This window comes from Zalophus californianus, chromosome 11, assembly GCF_009762305.2.
Source record: "Zalophus californianus isolate mZalCal1 chromosome 11, mZalCal1.pri.v2, whole genome shotgun sequence".
NCBI lineage: Eukaryota > Metazoa > Chordata > Mammalia > Carnivora > Otariidae > Zalophus > Zalophus californianus.
In genome coordinates, this window is record NC_045605.1 from 61841271 (window position 1) to 61851272 (window position 10002).

The 10002-nt window shown below is 38.4% G+C and overlaps 1 pseudogene; it reads right to left on the reverse strand.

Moving 5' to 3' along the window:
• Positions 1-8334: 8334 nt before the first annotated feature.
• LOC113914958 lies at positions 8335-9282 on the reverse strand (annotated as a pseudogene).
• Positions 9283-10002: the final 720 nt, after the last annotated feature.

A 10002-nucleotide genomic window follows, 5' to 3' on the forward strand; every position in this document is an offset into this window, starting at 1 on the left:
TAACACAGATTTTGTACTTCTTTGTCTCCCTCTACCCTCCTGTGAAATATTTGAAGACAAAGTACACTTTTCCATTTATACATACCAACATTATCTAACACCCCACAGATTCTTAATAAAAATCTGCTGAAAAGATTTTTTAATCATTGGGCCTTGATGTTCTACATTGATGGAAAATTCCAAGGAGGGAAAGTGAGAGGAGAGTTAGCCAGAGGCCAGAGTTTCAGTGTGCTGAAGGGGACACTGAGGAAGGGAGAGAAGTCCTGATCCATACTACAGATGGTGGTCACTGAGGGGGCAGGGCGGGACACAAAATGCATGTTGGAACTTGGGGGCTTCTTCATGCCACTGTTTACAGGTGCTCCTCAAGAGCCTGCTCCTGTTAGTGGTAAAACCCTGGGCTAGGTCTCTAACTTAAGAAATCTTTTGCCCTTGCCCTAATTAATACAAACACAAAACAACCCTATTGCTCCTAACATGTTGGTTAGAATTTTCTTGAATTTCCTCCAGTCTGGTCATTATCAACTTATCCATACAAAATCTATCTCCCTGTACCTGTCTTTCCTCTCCTCCTTGACCCTTATCCTCTCTATATCTATTTTCTCATTCCTGTTGAATGACCTTCCTAGCACTTTGTCCTCTTCTAGCATTGTTTGATACTACCACTGAATGCCCCACAAACTGTATTAGGCACTGTATACAATGGTGAATAAGGCAAACATGGTTCCTATCTCACCAAGAGCTCATTCTAATTATGTGGTTGTTGAAAGAAAATAGGCATCTCTAAATGTACTTATTTGAATAATTTCTAAGATATATTATTTAGCAAAGAAGCAAGAGGCAAAAACAGTGCATAGAATGCTACACAATATTATTTTAATGCTATACAAAGAATACATATAAATAAGTGTATATATAAATACATATGTTATCATATATATTCTTATATATAATCAAATTACCTCTGGAAGGATATACAAAAAACTTATGAGTAGTTGCTTCTGGGAAAGAAAATTCTGTGCTTGGCAGATAGAATAGAATGGTATCTTAGAGATTGGTGGTTGTGTACCCAATGCCCCATTCTTCCTTATTAACAAAAACCATAATTTTATTTGGGTACCCATCTATACTGCCAAAATACTATTCCTCTCAGATTCTGAATGTCATTTGGTGGGGTTTGCAAGAAGACTCTAATGTGAACTAACTCAGTTGAGAAATGAAGGTCATTAGCCCTCACTCCTTTTTCATGGAACAGGCACAGGATTGACACCTGAATTTCTAGCTAAAAGCATCAGCAACTTTGAGGACAGAAGTCAGTTTTTAAGTATGATAAAGAATATAGAAACTGGTGAAGCTCTGGTTGCAGCCCTGGATGTCCACCTCTGAAACTCTTCTACATGAAAGGAAAAGAATTCTCTAATTTGTGGGTCACCATATTTGGAGTTTCTATTATATGCAATCAGATATACACTAACTGAAACAAAAAATGAATTACTTTTACTGAATACCTTTTTTAATTTTCAAAATTTTGAACCATGTATATATGTTACTTTTTTTTAATTTAAATTCAATTAGCAAAGGTATAGTACATCATTGGTCTTTGATATAATGTTCAATGATTCATCAGTACTTTTTAAGTAAATATTTTTAAAAGGTATTCTTTTGGTAATACAGATAAAAATATAAAACAAATAAGTGTTAAAAGTTTTGGTAATTATACAAAAGAAAATATACAAAATCCTCTCATGTACCATCATGGAGCATTACTATGGGAGCATTAGGTTAGGTAAGGCAGATCAAAAAGGTCTTAACAAAGAGAGGTATGAACAGGAAGGAAAACAAGGGTAGAAGCAGAAAAGGCAGGAAAAGACTATTATCTGGTCCAGGCAAGCGATGGTGGTGGCATGGACCAGATTGGTGGCAGAGGAAATGACTCTGAATAAACAAATTTTGGAAAAATAGTCAAGTCAATATAATGATGAATTACAAATGAGAAATGAAGTATTCAATGTAGAAATCAAATATGAATCTTAGGATTCTTTCTCAGACAATTTGGTGGATATGGGTTCATTTACTGTAATGACATCACATATTAAGATTTCTGGGTATTGTTGAGTGTACAGCTGAAGTTTGTAATAATAAATTTAATGTGGGTTCCTAGATGGCTCAGTCAGTTAAGAGTTTGCCTTCAGCTCAGCTCATGATCCCAGAGTCCTGAGTTGGAGCCCTGAATAAGGTTCCCTGCTCAGTGGGGAGTCTGCTTTTTCCTCTCCCTCTGCCCCTCCCCCCTGCTCATGCTCTCTCTCTCTCTCTGTGTCTCTCTTTCCAAATAAATAAATAAAATCTTTAATTAATTAATTTAATGTGAAATCAGTACAATTATTTATGGGATTTTTTCCTAGCAAATTTCAATCTTTCACAGAGGAGACAGATATTTAGATTTAAACAGAGTTTGGGGGTTTTCAAGCAACAAAATGGAGGTAGAGAACAAAAGGCGTTGGATTATTTCCAAAAATGTAATTAAATGATGGGCTATAGAATCTAAGGCTACACAAAAAGTAAAATCAGACAAGAAAGAAATGAATGACAGTATAAAGAGGATTCTACCAATGGCCTGTGACACCAGATATTCAACAATTGTGACTATACTAAGGATAGTTGAAAATTTGAGCCTGACAGTCAAAGGTGATAGTCAGAAAGTAGATGTTTCAAGTCTATATGTTAGAGGTAGGTCAGCCACAAAAATGAAATAAGTCAAAATTGGAGGTGTAAACAAAAAAGTTTAAGTTTTGAGTACAGGCTGATCTAAGTACTCAAATATTTCACTTTCCCAGCAATAAGACTCCACTGAAAAATAAATGCATATACATAAAGTAATTAACAATTATAGGAGAAGATACATACAGTATAGTTACTTAAATTAAGGATACATCTGAGGAGCTTAGGAAAGGCTTAGACTTCAAGCAAAGAATATATTCGAGAGAAATAATTTGAGATATGAATTTTTAGCCCATAGTATCTCCCACTGATTTTAGACAAGTTAGGTAATAAATCATTTATTTAATTTTCTTGTTGTCTCATCTGATCTACCTGTAAACATAATTCACCTGGCAGGTACCTTGCATTCGAAAATGGGCAGAAACTCTTCTCCTGGTGCCCTTTATAAATTTGTTTGGGATCGGTGTAATTGTAGCAGTCTGGAGCTTCCTGCTGCTTTATATTGCACAGGAGGATTGAGCCCATCCGAAATAGATACAATGAGGAGAAGAAACAGATAATCACTCAGCTGGCAAGCAGGGCATCAACTGTTTCTACTGGGAATCCACTAACACAGCTCTATTCACTTGCGCTGGGAAGTACGCACCTGGAACACAACAGGGCCGTGAAAAGATAGCACCAGAACAGACTGATGGCCAAATGTGAAATTCAAAAGAGATGCTACAATCAAGCCAATAAAAAGTGAAAGAGCTGCTTTGTAGTTCCCACTTCTCCCACACTTATTTTTTACTGTTTCTCCACAAGTTCCTAACTAGTGACCTTTAAATGCGTCCCCCTTAGTTCACTGACTTCTTACTTTTGTTTTCTACTTACGTAAACTGATAGTTTTTCTCCCCAATCCGATACTCATCCTTTGAATTCTCACTCTGAAGAATACAGCCCACCAATGGCAGTTTTTAATCTCCTCTGCTAATACACTAACATTCTAACATTCAAATTATATAATATTGTGTAGCATTTAAAGTCCAGCGAAATGTCACCCACCAGAAATAACTATATAAGCAATCTGTTGTGTATTTTTCACCTATGTTTTTCTACGTGTATATTAAAGTTATATACATGTAAATGATATTATACCATACCAATTTAACTTAAATACATGAGCCTGTTATAAACTCTTTATTATATCCCATGGTGTCGCACTAGGCACAACCATTAGATATACAATGAGTTTGTAGTATGCTTTATCATCTGGTAAGGTAATAAATCTTTTTAAAAACAAATTTTAAATTTTAAAAACAAAACAAATCTTTTTAAAAACTCTCTTCCATTTGGTGAAACTTTTACCTTCCATATACAGTTTACATTTTAGAATAACTGCACCAAACGTCCTCTGAAAATCTTTGCTGGAATGTTCCTTGAAATCGCATTGACTTTATGAATTAATTTGAGGAGAACAGACATCTTTAAAATGCTCATGTGTCCTTTCCATGTACATGGTTTATCTCTACATTTAATCAGGTCTTCATTTAAATACTTTTAAGCATATTTTTAAAATAGAATCCTTAAAAGTCTTGTGTATTTATTATGATGCCAATTTCTACATAGTAATTAGTTTTCTATTACTGTAAATGGTATATTAATTTCTATTATTTTTAGATGATTTTTGTTGGTATAAAGAAAACTATTGATTTTTTAAAGTTTATTATATCTGAACAGCTAACTGAACATTAACACCAAGCTAATTATGTTTGGCTCTAGGGAACCCAGTCGCTGTCTTTACTCTTAAGAAGAGAACCTTATGCCAATATTCCTTGAATCACCAAAGACAAAATCCACAAAAGTATCAGCGTGAAAACACAGTCATCTTTCTCTCCCTCCCACACAACCAACTTGATGAGGGAGCAGAAGGCTAATAATAAACCCTGTTTATTATGTTTACTGATTATATCACATAAAAATAATGATAGTTTAACCATTTCTACTCTGATCCTTAAAACTCTCCTTTCTTCCTTGACTTACTGTGTTGGCCAAGACTTCCTTTTTCACACTGAACAGTAACAATGATGAGGGCAGGACATTCAGCTGTGTTCTTCTAGGGGCATTGCCTTTGGCAAAAAGGAGCTATCTCCTCCAAGGTTTTGCTCTGTCCCTGGGGCAATCCTATCCAAAGATTAGTTGATAAGAGGAGAAAAGGGTCTGTGTGGCACACACATCTCTCAATTTAGACAATTCTGAAAAGCCATCCAGAGATCCCTATGTAATTAAGTGAGTCTTGTTTTTGTTTCCTCAAATATTTTTGGATTGTTTCCACACATGCATGTACCCATCTGCTGAATACTTTAGGGGGCCCTCTGTAGATCTTTGGAATTCTCTTTCTATGCGGTTCTCTCTCCTCTCATATTCTACCCTGTGAACTCTGGCTACCTTGGCCTTCCCTGATTCCCATGTCCTTCTCAACACAGGAAGACTGCCAGGCTACACCTAAGTTCACCCTTCCTTCAACATGGCTTGGAATCTCTCTCCAATAAGTTGTAACAATCTTTCTCCAGTAAACAGGACTCACCTCTTTTGTTTCCTATCTCTTAGGGATCATTGTCCTCTATTATCTCAAGTCTAGTGTCCTCAGAACCATTATTTTGTATATTTTGTCCAATGTTTTGTTGTTGTTTTATTGAGGGGATGAATCTAATCCTTGTTCCTCATCTTGACAAGCTAAAGCTCCTCTCCAGTGGGTAAAATCATGCTGGACAAGCAGAGGAAAGCACCATCTAACATCTGACTCTTCCCTGGGCTCAGGGTAAGATATGTGACTACATAAGCCCCCTACCCTCCCCACAAATCAGGAGAGATCTGTTTTACAGCTGAAGCCTTAGTATCTTAGGACTAAAAGGAAATGCACCTCTAGGGGAACCTGAGGTCAGGGTGATTTGGGGACTTCAAAATTTGCCTAAGGAATTTGGAGAAAATGGATTTTAGGACTGCAAGAAGGACAGTGGTGTACAGAAATGGAAAATCACATGAGATGTGACTAATTCAGGACCTTAAAGATTAAGCATGGCACTTAGATTTGTTTTTAAAGGAAGAGTCGATCAAAATGTTCTTCCTTGTGTGTGGAGACAATAGGATGTGTACTCAGAATTAATATGAGCATCTCAGGAAAGACCATGTAACTAAGAATCTTTTTTTCACCCTTTAAGCAAGGACAGCTGCACGACCAGGCCACCAAGTTCATTATGTTTTGCTCTAGGGAACCCAGTCGCTGTCTTTACTCTTAAGAAGAGAACCTTATGCCAATATTCCTTGAATCACCAAAGACAAAATCCACAAAAGTATCAGCATGAAAATACAGTCATCTTTCTCTCCCTCCCACACAACCAACTTGATGACGGAGCAGAAGGCTAGCTGAAGATGAAGCATAAGCTGACACCCTGCTGCAACCTCCCCCTCTATGGCCACTCCTGGGTGGGATGTGTGACATTCTTCCAGGAATCTCCCAACTATCTTAATGTTAATACCTTGCTAGAGGGGAAAACAACCTTAACTTGACAATGGCAAGGCCTCTGATATCTTATAGGTCCTCTTTTGCATTATCTTATAGGTCCTCTTTAGCATATGAAAGTTCTTTTGAAACCTCCCTTTTCCTTACTTCCCCCAACACCTGAGTATATAATCAACCACTCCTCAAAATCCTGGTGCTGCAGCTCTTTCTGCCCATGGGTCCTGTCCCCGAGATTTAATAAAACCACCATTTTGCACCAAAGACGTCTCAAGAATTCTTTCTTGGTTGTAGGCTCTGGACCTCACCCCACCGAACCTCACCTATATTCCAAAATAATCAAGTTCTTCTCATTCTTTAAAGACATTCCTCTAAGATACTTTTAACCACTCTTTCATACCCTTTACACTTAAAAGAATAAAGCAGCTCTCCAACTCTCCACCTTTCATCAAGTTTTTTTTTAAATACTCTAATGCCATATAGTATATACCTTTATATCCGATATTTGCAATTTACCAGTCAAGAAATACTACAAAAACAAAGAAGATCATATTTGTTGAAAACAAGAAATTAGTACTCTCCACATTTCAAATGCCTTTTATTTTTTTAAAAATTTTTCTTTTTTTTATTCATGAGAGACAGAGAGAGAGAGAGGCAGAGGGAGAAGCAGGCTTCCCAAGGAGCAGGGAGCCCCATGTGGGACTCGACCCCAGGACCCCAGGATCATGACCTGAGCCGAAGGCAGACGCTTAACCATCTGAACCACCCAGGCACCCTCAAATGCCTTTTAAAAATTTGGAATCTACTCACCAGAATCAGTGTTTAAGGATCTCTTAAGAGAGTGGCTCTTGCTTTCACCCTATAGAATTTTGCAAATAAAAATTATATCTGACCATTGAGTAATGTTATTTGATGAGCCTGAACCCTAAATTCCCTATACCCACATAAATAATGACATCACTCCCTACCAGCTACAATAATATATAGGTTTCCTCACCCATTGTTACCAGATTGTGACTTCCAGAATTTTAACAATATGCTATACTTATATTCCTCTCATTTAAGGTTTTTGAGTGCAGCTCCAGATCACATGGGACATAGTCTTCAGTAAGCAGGATGTCCCCTATACTACCACGCCAGTTTTACCATTTCTTGCCTTCTGGTCTTCTCATTCCCACTTCTACCTCCACTTGGGTCCTCAGTGTCCTGGCCTTTCCAAAAAGAGTTTGAAGGTGTGTGAGGATTCTGCTGGACATAAACTGGTATTATTATGAAAATTATGCCTTTATAATAGAATCTTGAACAGTCATGATCAAAAAAACATGGTAACTTTTCTGAGCTATGTGCCTCTGCTTACTTCTTCCTGAATCTGAAGGGGAATGGTCTAGAAAGATGCCTATTGGCAGCAGCAGGTTCAGAAAAATGACACAGGGGAGTACCTGGGTGCTCCTGTCAGTTAAGCGTCCGACTCTTGATTTCAGCTCAGGTCATGATCTCAGGGTTGTGAGATCAAGGCCCACATCAGGCTCCATGCTGGGCATGGAACCTGCTTAAGATTCTCTCTCTCCCTCTCCCTCTGCCCCTCCCTGGCCTCTCCCTCTCTACAAAAAAAGGAAAAGAAAAGAAAAAGAAAAAGAAAAAACAAAAATGACACAGAGATCATGGCCTGAACGGCAGAGCTAGAGCTTCAACTGTACCTGAGAAAAGGAGTGCTGTGTCATGAAAAGTCTCTGGAGTCGGATAACCTGTACTTGAATTGATGCCCCACCACTCACCAAATGTGACCTTTGTCAATATTTCTCCACAAATTTTTATTTTCTAATGTATAACATGAGACAGTAATCCCTGTCCTGTAGAACTATTATGAAGATTAGATGATTTAAAAATATAAATGTCTACATACAAAATTAGGTACCTAAGTTTAGGTACCTGAATAGGCAAATGAACTTTGGTCAGGTACTAAGAGATCCATAGTAATTCCTGATACTAGAGGGACAGAAAGTGGGTAGGAAATATTTGCTATCCAAGCATTATTTTACTGTCTGGAATAACAAATCCCAGACTAGAAACAAAGGAAATAGTAATAGACATTTCTATAGAGGTGCCCTTCTATGTATTCAAAGCCCCTTCCACAATAACTTCTGACACCCCTGCTTTAACTCTTTGGTTCGAAATCCATATACAATAGGTTTCAAAGCAAGAGGTATGAGGTGATGAAGGACATTGAGCAAGATGAGGATGTCCATGGGGATCCTGTTTCCGGCCACATTTGTCAACACAACAACCAGCAGGATGGTGAGGATGGTGCTGAAGAACAGGATACGAAGTGGGAGCCGCACGTGCTCAGGGCTTTGACGGCAGCCCCCTCAGCCTTGAACCGAAGCACAGCTCTTAGGATGAAGGTGTAAGAGAGGAAGATGAGGATGAAATCTGACCCCAGTAAAGTCCAACCAGCCACAAATTGGTAGATTCTGTTGAGGGTGAAATTGTCATAGGAGAGCCTGGACACGGACAAGTTGGCACAGATGCAGTTCTCAATGACATTTTTCCCACAATAATGGAGTCGAGCAGTGAGAATAAGAATGGGTGCAGTGAGAATGGCATTTTGGGTGACAATGAAGACGCTAGCCTTGGCCACAAATTGGTCAGTGATGATGGCTGGGTATCGCAGTGGGTGGCAGATGGCCACATAGCGGTCACAGGCCATGACCACGAATGTGCAGGACTCCATGGCGAGGAAGCAATTCATGATGAACATCTGGAGGAAGCAGGCTGAGAAGCTGATGGACCTGAGATCAAACCAGAAGATGGCCAGGACCTTGAGGATGACAGGCAGGCAGAGCACAATGTCCAACAGGGAGAGTGGGCTGAGCAGGTGGCACATGGGCTTGTGCAGAGAGACCTCCAGCCAGATGGTGATCAAGAGGGTGACTGGTCCCCATGGCCAGGAGGAAGAGGAGGCTGAGGGGCAGGGACAGCCAGTGCTGCCAACTCTGGTAGTTAGGGAAGCAGATGAGGAGGAATTCAGAGACTAGAGCAGTGGAGTAGTTGCTGGGTGATATCATGAGATAAATCCTAAACAGTTTCACCTGGGTTTATGTACAGTAAGACACAGGAATTAGGTTAATAGAAAACAAAACTGTCAAAATATTAACACTTACTCATCCAGAAAACTGTTGAATATAGAAGAACAATCCCAAATGAAAGCAAAGTTCAGTGAAGATATATATGAGTAGGGAGGGAACTTAGCAAATTATTTCTAAAGTTAATTCAGAAAAACAAATAAGACAGACTACCCACAAGGTTTGGAAGGAAAAGAATTACCTCATTATACTGTAAAGCTGCACAAATTTTTCAAGGGAGACTGACATGTGATACTGATAGAGCAAATTTACTAATTATAGATCGCACAGGTCAGAAATGTTCACTAGTTACAGAGTAACCTAGAATAGTAAAGATGGCATAAAGTCCCATTTAACTTGGGTCTTTTCAATATGTATTGCTGACATGATTTATTAGTGGTAAATTAGTTTTTCCTCAGTTTTTATCACACATCAAAGTCAATTTGAGATGAAAAAATTTATGATTTACTTCCAACCCTATAATAAAGCAGAAAAAATAATCCTCGATTAAATATAAAGAAAGTCCCATAAAATCCTCTATCATTCTGACTTACTATACTACAAGCACAACTCATCCTTAATTCAAGCCTGCACAAATACAGTTCAATGTTCCTATAGAAAGTTATGCTCAAAGGCAGGCTGTTTTCATTAACATTTATGACC